This window comes from Athene cunicularia (genome assembly GCF_003259725.1).
Source record: "Athene cunicularia isolate RWA chromosome 1 unlocalized genomic scaffold, athCun1 chr1_part2, whole genome shotgun sequence".
Lineage (NCBI taxonomy): Eukaryota > Metazoa > Chordata > Aves > Strigiformes > Strigidae > Athene > Athene cunicularia.
In genome coordinates, this window is record NW_020799092.1 from 17,121,597 (window position 1) to 17,130,094 (window position 8,498).

Sequence of the window (8,498 nt, forward strand, 5' to 3'; positions counted from 1 at the left end):
AGGAGGCATCAAAACCAGGGGGGACCGTTGTATCTGTGCTTGCCCCGAGAGCCGTGTCAGACAGCTCGCATCAAAGAGAAGCAAGGACGGAGAATGTATATATTTACATCACTGTTGTATGCACAGAGCTTGGCCAAGGTCCATGCTATCCTCATGCTCAACAAGCTCTTGCTCTGAGGAACCAATGACAAAGCAGGAAGAAAAATGGCCCTGGCTGCTTGCTTTGCAGAGATAGTTGGTGGCAGCTGAAAACAAAGCCTTTAGTGACAAGGCCATCTTTCCCTGAAGGTGGAAGCAGTCTGGGAGAAAGAACTGAGACATACTGCACTTGAAGATCCCTCAGAAAAGCCTGTCAATTACATACTTCAGGACATGCACCCTTATATCAATAACCTAAGTATTTATGCCTATGAAGTCCAGTGACGTGGTATGGCAAGGACATACTGTTTGCTCTCGTGTGCCAAATCTACACCCCTCCTCTGTGCTCCAATGTCTTTGGCATGTGCTGTACAAGTTGTCCTCTCTCTCCCAGATAGGGATGCGTTTCCTGTGGTTTGTCTTCCAGTGCCTATTTTTCAGCTTTTCCTGCTGAGAGGACACAAGCCTCCAGTGATGCCATCAGCTGGAAGTGAGCGAGTGGCTGCGGCGAGCCCGTGCCGCCCCAAGCTTGTCCGTGTTGGCTCCGTGGCCCCAGCAGCGCGTGCCAGGCGTTGTGCAGCTGCAGGGCTCGGCGCCAGTGGTGAGGTCTCTGCCTGTGCCGCAGAATGCCTGATTCAGCAGCAAAATCCCCGAGCTGCCTCCAAGCCCTCCTGGAATAACCATCTGCAGGCATCCTGCTTGGGTGGGAACATCCAGTGCTGGATGTGCCTGCCAGATCGCCTGTCGGCTGCACGGCATGCGGCTCTCTCGGGACAGGGCAGCCCCCAAAGGCTTTACCTCGTGTGTCCCAGGGGCCTCGCTGCTTGAGGGCATGATCAAAGTGCAAGGGTGTTTGTTGTTCTTTCCTTCCTTGCCCTGAAGGTCTAACCCGAAGCCTGCTGAAACCCATGGAAAGATTCATGTTGGCTTTCCTGTGTTTTGGAACTGAAGTTACTGCTTGCTTCTCCATCAGCTGCGCATCTGTAGCATTCTGCTAGTGCCTTTTAAAGTTAAATTTCCTAGGATCAAACAAAAAGAATACAGAGGAGGAAGGGGAAAAAGAACACAATAAACCTTTTCCTTCATCTAAAGCACCACTAGTTGGCTGAGGAGGGATGTGAGACAGTAATAAGAATTGAACACTGTGGCCTGGTATCCTCTGTACCTACCACTGAGTAGCCACGTTAAGTGAAACCAGTTAAACACATCTGGGATAATACTGCTCCTACTGTCTTCTTTCTGTTGCAGGATATGTTGCATCTTCTGTCTGTATGTGCTTTATAGAAGTACAGCAAGAGGCTAGATGTGATTTGCATGTTCGCGTGGTCACACAATATATGGCACATTGATCTGGGGCTGAATGACATGCACCATTTGATCTGGAATGGAAGCTTTTCCCCAGCTTTTTGCACCAAACTTTTTATACCAAACCGTTAGGGTGTCAGGCAGGTGGCAGCCAAAGTGACACCGGGAAAGGAGAGGGTGGCTGCTTGACAATCTTGGCCATGATGGGTGAGTCCAGCAAGCAGCACTGACCATCCCCTCCCTCTTTGTTTATCCCCATGCCTCTCCAGGGCTCAGCACCAATGGGCCAGGTCAACTGTAAGCAGGGGCTGCGCCTGGGTGGAAAGCCTCTGGCAGGGACTGGCAGCTTGTGCTGGTTGTGGTGAGGTCTAGGGATGCTCAGCATCACCACTGGCTGAAAACAGGCACCCTTGGTGGCCCAGAGGTCCAATTCTGAACAGGTCTGAGGAGTATTCCCGGTATCTATTTAGCTCACCCCAGCTGATCATGCTTCATTCTCAAGGTTTAACAAACACAGAAGCCCAAACTGTGGCCAGAGGCCTTGTGACCCTGAGAATCCATCTTTGCATGGCAGGGGAGGCCCACAAGGTTCACCCGCACTCTGACAGGGAACAAGGGCTTGGCCTCAGCTGCATAGTCGCTCCCCTTAGAAGTGATTTTTTGTCTCTGGAAGCAGTGCCTCAGCTGGTGCAGATCGTGCTTGTCCCAGTGACATGTGGAGGCTGTTACATGCTTACATCAATCACAGCATGCCAGTTTATTTTATTTCTCCTTAGCTCTTTTGCAATGCCTTCCCAATTCAATTGCTAATATTTTTCATAATTACGTTTGAGCAGCTGCATTGGTCTGGAATTTGCACAGATGTCCTGAATTTTGCAATGTTCTCACTTGCATGGGGCACCTCACACAAACTACTGGCTCCACAGAGAGGATCCTGCAAGCCAGCCAGCATTGCTGATAGTACCACAGCCCCTACCAGAGCAGTGATCTTCCCCAGGTAAACAGCTGCTTCCTCCTACCTCTGCCAGGTGAGTAGGAGTCACCCTGCACAGTCCCCCTCTACTCCTTGTTTTATGTGGCAAGTGTGCTAGGATCAGAAATGAGCAGAAGTTTGAATTGCTGGTGCCTACACAGCAAATACCCTCAAGACAGAGCCGTGTGGAGAGGATGGGGCTATGGATATTCTGGTCGGTATCATCTTAAGGTACCCAGGAGAGGAGCTGAATTCAAGTCTTTCATGTTCAGGACAGTGACTCCTTGGTGCTGGCCACAGTGACCCCAAATTCCAGTGTCTCACGTGGCTACACCACCATCCAGCAACAGAAGGTCTTCCCTTCCTCTCTTCATGCATATGCTGGGTCTGTGCAAAACCACAAGTTAAAAAAACACACGGTGTTTCTTTCTTTGAATGGCCAGCAGTAGAGCCTTGCTGGGCTGCCCTGGCCCAGTGCTCAGTGCTGTGCACAAAGGAAACCTTCTGAGATGCCCCACAGTGCTCAGATTTGCCCCTGAAGCAGGAGATGCAGTGACCTCTGTTTCAACATGAATAATTGTAATTGTAGTTCCTGCCCTTCCAGTGATGCAAGTCTTCATTAGACCTGACTGGGGTCTGTAACCTCTGCTGGCTGCAGGTTCTCCCAGATGCCGGTGTGCTGTGTGAAGTGCTGTTTGTATTTCCTTCTATTCATGGTAACGTTACCTGCCGTGAATGATGCAATTATGTGCACAAGAAGAGATCACAGGGAGGTTCGAAGTCCAGGATGTAAAAAGAAGAGAGAGAAAAAGGGGGTGGGGGAGGAAAGAGTGCCAAAAATAGAGTTTCCAAGGCTGGAGGTCATTTGGGTGTGGGGCTTGAGACATCAGAGACACGCTGAGGCTTACACTAGAACCTCCAGGTGGGAGGGGAATATCCACTTGGTGCCTTTCACTTGCCTGTAACTATCTGTGTTTAAGCCATCACCACCCGCAGCTGAGTCCAGTGACTTCAGGGAAACCTGAAGTGAGCCTCTGGGGACTGGTGGAGTCCTGGTTGCTGCAGAAGGAACGGGAGGCAAGGACCATCACCAAAGGCGAGTACAGGGAGACATGAGGCTGAGCTCCTGCAGGTCTCGGGAGTGGTAGATGATATGGCTGTGGATGACGGCCATAAGTGGTGGCTTGGGATGTTCAGGGTGGCCACTGAGAGAAGCTTCTTCCCAGGAGGGTGGTGTAGCACTGGAACAGGTTACCCAGAGAGGTCAGGGACTTTCTGGCCTTGAAGGGTTTTAAGACTTGGCTAGACAAAGCCGTGGTTGATCTCAGCTAGTGTCGGCATCAGTCCTGCTTCTTACAGGAGATAGGACCAGAGTCACCCAGAAGTCCTTCCTAGCAGATACTTATGACTATGACTGTACTTACATTAAAATTGAATAAACATGCCCTTGTGTTGACTTAACCTTCCCAGTGAGCATGTTGATCTGGTTTTGTTGACATGCTCATTCCCAGAATCTGATTCTCACTAAATACAAGTGAAAATGGGAGGTGGCCTGCATGTTACCTGAAAAAACATGTGAGTTGGGTCTTTGGTTAGTTTTTGGTGCCATCCTTCAGGCTCAGTTGGCAGGCCTGCACAGCTCACCTCTGTGATGACACGGTGCCAAATGCCACCCCGTAGCAAGCTCTGTAGATGCAGTTGTTGGTATAAGACTTCTCCTTGTGATCAGGATCCTAATGGCCCTTCAGCACATATTTCTGCTGTGTCTTTGCACTTCAGCTTCTGCTGCAAGTAAAACAGGCTGCAGCTAGTGCGGGCTTGGGGAGTCCAGTGCCAGATGTTCATTCCCTCACCTCTTCTAAACCATGAGACGTAATAATGTGTTTCTGCTTGACTGCAGGCACAAAACAGGACTTTTGAGGGATTTGTGTGCACAACTGGAGATACTCCTTTCAGACCAGGGTTTAAAGCTCTGCCCAAGCTGCTCACAGCATGGAGCATGCTCCCCTCTCCTCTGATAACTGCCAGCCTTAACCAAACCTTCTCCCACTCCCGTGCCCTACCAAGACCCTTGTCTGGCAGCTGACAGCACAGCCCGTACCCACGGCTGGTCTAGAGAGGACCTGTCTGTGCTGTCAGGGCTAAGTATAAGTCCCATTTTCTTCTGGCCAGAGAGTTTGCTGTCTTTTTTACAAGGCACTGCTTCCTGCTACCTGGGATGGGCCACCAGAAACTCTGGACGTGCATTCCTGCATTGTCTCACAGGGGGATGAAGTAGCGGTTCTGGTCAGAGAAAACCCTCCTTGTACCCCTTCCTTCTGTCAGCGATGTGGGGAATGGTGAGCAATTAATTTGAAACTCTGCATAGTAAAATATAAATCCCCATAGACTGAGAAATTCTGGATAAGTGCCAGAAAGGGTTAACAAGGAAACATGTTCCCTCCAGTATAATTGTATATTTGGCTTATATTTTAATAAATGAGTAACAGCTGAGCAGAGAGGCCAAAAGGAGAGAGTCCCCCCACCCTGAGGTATGTTCAAGTCAGAGTTTGGGCTGCATGCGAGTCAGGTACTGTAGTGGGTGATTTGGCACAAAGCACTGAAGATTAACTATGAATTAGACATCTATGTAGACAGTGAGTAGCAATCAGAGCAAGTGTCTAATGCATGGGTGAAGGAGCTTTTTTAATGTTTAAATTTTCTTTTGAATTCCCAGAAGGAGCAAAGCCAGGCACTGTGGTGAAGCCTGGGGGGAGCTGGAGGCCTGGGGTGATAAATCAACAGCTCTGCAGTGAGATTTTAAGGGGGAAACTAGTGTAATATATGAGGCAACATGGAAAGAGGAGTTTTATTATTACTACAATCAGCTCTAAAAGGCTTCAGTTCACGATGGCTAAAGCAGGGGTAGATCAGGAACCCCCACTGGATGGGCCACAACATCTGACAATAGCAGAAGCAGCAGAGGGTTTACTCTGCATTTGAGAGTTTCACCTGGAGAAAGCTGTCTCCAAAGCAGGATACAATAGCTTGCAATTTGTGGGGAATTTCCTCTTTGTGAGGAAAGCTGGTGATGATCTTGGCCATTTTGGGTTTTCCCCATTCAGGAAACTTGTCATGTTCTTGCAGAACATTTCTGGGAAGGCTTTGGGATTAGTGTACCGTTCAAAAGCACTGCGTGGTTCTGGGTGATGGTGCTGTTGGCCTAATGCTGACGGGAATACTGGGCTTGATCAAGCCCCCTCACCTTAACAGCTCCACAGAGTGACAGCCCCAGGGATGGGCAGTGGTTTAGCAGCTGCTACACCATGATGGGGACTCCTGTTCCTCAGGGAGCAGCCTGAAGCTCTTAAACTTGTATTTGATAAATCAGCAAGCAGTGGCTAGGAAGCAGTATCTTTTAGAGCTCTCAGCCAGGGAAAGAGGTAAAATAAAGACCTAGTTCATGGAGGAATTTCTCCTGCAAGAGCGAGGGCTGTCGCGCATTGGCGCTGCCCAGCTCCACATCAAAGGCAGACTAACCCTCAGACAGCAACACTGATGCAGCACGACAGATTACTGGCAGGAGGGGCCTGTAGGTCTATTATGGGATTATTTTTTTAATTTGAAATGGTTAAGTAGAATTCTTGTTTGGGGAAATTTTGGCTGTACTTTGCTACAGCATTAGCCTTCTCTGTTGGGTTTCTTCTGCTAGAAATGTTTAGATTTATTTTTGTTTGTGTTCTGTCTTACACAGCTAAGAAAACAGTTTCAAATAGGACAAATTGTCTTGTTCCAGGGAGGAGGTCTGATCTGGAGAGTGAAAACAGCTTGCTACTTGGAGAGCCATCCACAAAAGAACAAAGCTCTAAGGACAGTTCCCTACACTGTGCCCCACAAGAGATATTATAGAGCCAAGATGTTGGCCCTGGGAAGCACTACTATGTGAGCGGCTTTTTTTCCTAGGATTTATGTGCCCCAGTGCCTGGTCCTCTGGGTGCTGTTTTTTGGGTCTGATGGGCAGGGAAGCAAGTGCCTGGGGTATTCCCTTCTCCTGCTTGTAAGAAAGGAGAACCATGTTAGTTCGTTTCACAGGCATGCTGGTGCACCTTTCTGATAGTTTTGCATGTCACTGGCAACATGAAAGGAAGAAATGCTCATGAAAGAGCCAATGTTCCTGCACGACATTAATGGAAAATCAGTTCTGGATGTACAGAAGTGTGAGTTTCTTGTGGCAGCTGGATGGAGAGTTACACTTAAATGCTTAGAAAAGTGAGATGACATTGTATGAAAATGAATCAGTGCTACTATTATTAAAATATCCCTGCTTGTAATGGCTGCTTTGGCAGACTGGTTGTAATGAAGAATTTTAAACTTGTTGTAGGATGTAAATCCATGTAGGAAGGAACTCTAAAAGAAACAGGAATTTTGCTGCTTGAAAGCCAGACTCTGTTTAGCCTAATTTCTAGCCAAAGAACCAAAGTGTGGATTCAACACTTTTAGGTTCTCAATTAAAAGGTCATCATCACATCATCAAGAGGTCCAGACTCACCACATCATCAGTCTGTTTTCCAGAAAAATTCACTCTTGTCCAAAGGACAACTGGCAATGCTTAAATGAGATGATAAAAGTGGTGTGACCTGAGCCAAAACCCATTTTGCTGTCAAGGCTTAAAAAAGAATTTTCATTAAGAAAGAAATGTTAGGAAATGGCAGCCATTGATAGGCAACTATGAGACTAAATTTGTGAAAATCTGTAGAAAGAGGAGCCGATGGAAATTATTCTTACATTTACACCTCAGGCAGTCACCCTGGGTTTATTATTACTTCTTGGGCTGCAAGCCTGAGCCTGATTTATTAACTACTGTCCCTTTCAGTTTCTTTTCCAGGGTGGTAAACCAGCTGTAAAAAGCTGAAAAGTAGTTAAGCTGCAGGTCTTGTCTTTTCAGCCTGTTTCTTGTATTCATTTTGGACTATAAACAAACATCTCTCAGGTCTTCTAAATAGATTTTCTGATCAAGTTCCCAGAACAGACCACCACCAGTCTAATGAAAGCTTATTTATGCTACTTTCATGCATGAATAAAAACGTTCACATTCACCACTGATTTTATTTAGTTAGATCCTGTGCCTCGTGATGGACATTGAATTGGAGTGACATTTCTGGCACTAAAAAAACCCAAAATAGTGTGACTGCGGAGAACACTCTGATGCCTGTATCTTTTGCAGTATGAGCAGGAAGGGGTTAACCTGTTCTTGGCTGTATGGTATTGATTGAGGCCCAGGAAAAGAAAATACAGCTGTAAATAGTTAGGAGTATTCTCTAGTAGCTGACTTTTTTTTTTTTTGATGTAGGGGATGTAAGCCATTGAACTGGGACTCTGGAGGTATGGTCTATTTCCCAGGGATGACACCTGCTTCATGTGTGATCAGAGGAGGAAGGTCACTGGTTGCTCTAGGTCTCAGCTCCCCAGCTGAGACTGTTGCTTTCTCCCTCCTCTGCTTTTTCCAACTTGCTTGTTTATATCGCTAGCTTTTCAGCAGAGTAACATCAACTCTGCCTGTGTGCTGAACACCACGGGTCCTGCTCTCAGCTGGGGCTTCTAGACACCACTACAAATAACAAATATGATTTTCCCTTTACGCTTGTCTCCTTCATCTCCATCCATGCTGCAGTGCCTATGAGGTAAGATTAACAGCTAAAATAGGAAAAAAAAAAAAGAATCGGTAAAGATTAAGAACAAGGGAATAAAGATCCAGTAGATATGAAAAGTTGTGAAATGGGTTTGGGTTTTTCTGGTCCTGCTAGCTGATGATCTCATGCAAAGGTGCTGCGTGTTGGGAGAAAAAGGATTTGAGCCTGTCCTTTAAGTCAAAAGGGTGAACAAAAGGCAGCTCTGTGTGTTTCCTTTGTGCTAAGCACATTGTGAATATTCTTAGGAATTGCCACAAGGATTAACATCTCTGTATTTTAATGTGCCTGGTGCTGGAATGTAGCTGGAAAGCAGAGCAGGCAGGAATGGTCTCTCCAGGCGGTGGGCACTGATAGGTGACTCTTTGAAGTGCTTTTCAATAGCTTTCTGTTATTTCCACCCCCCTACCCCCCCC

At 47.2% G+C, this 8,498-nt stretch overlaps 1 protein-coding gene across 5 annotated transcripts in view; it reads left to right on the forward strand.

Moving 5' to 3' along the window:
- Positions 1-2,452: 2,452 nt before the first annotated feature.
- Positions 2,453-8,498, forward strand: part of LOC113491456 (cystine/glutamate transporter-like) — a 23,218-nt gene continuing 17,172 nt past the window's right edge. For 2 of the 5 annotated variants that reach the window (XR_003400406.1, XM_026868386.1), the window contains exon 1: positions 7,948-8,076. The gene's annotated coding sequence lies outside the window, so the exon portion shown is untranslated. Of the gene's footprint in view, positions 2,472-7,947; positions 8,077-8,396; positions 8,440-8,498 lie in introns of those variants that run through there. The other 3 variants (XM_026868389.1, XM_026868388.1, XM_026868387.1) reach the window with 3 other exon arrangements.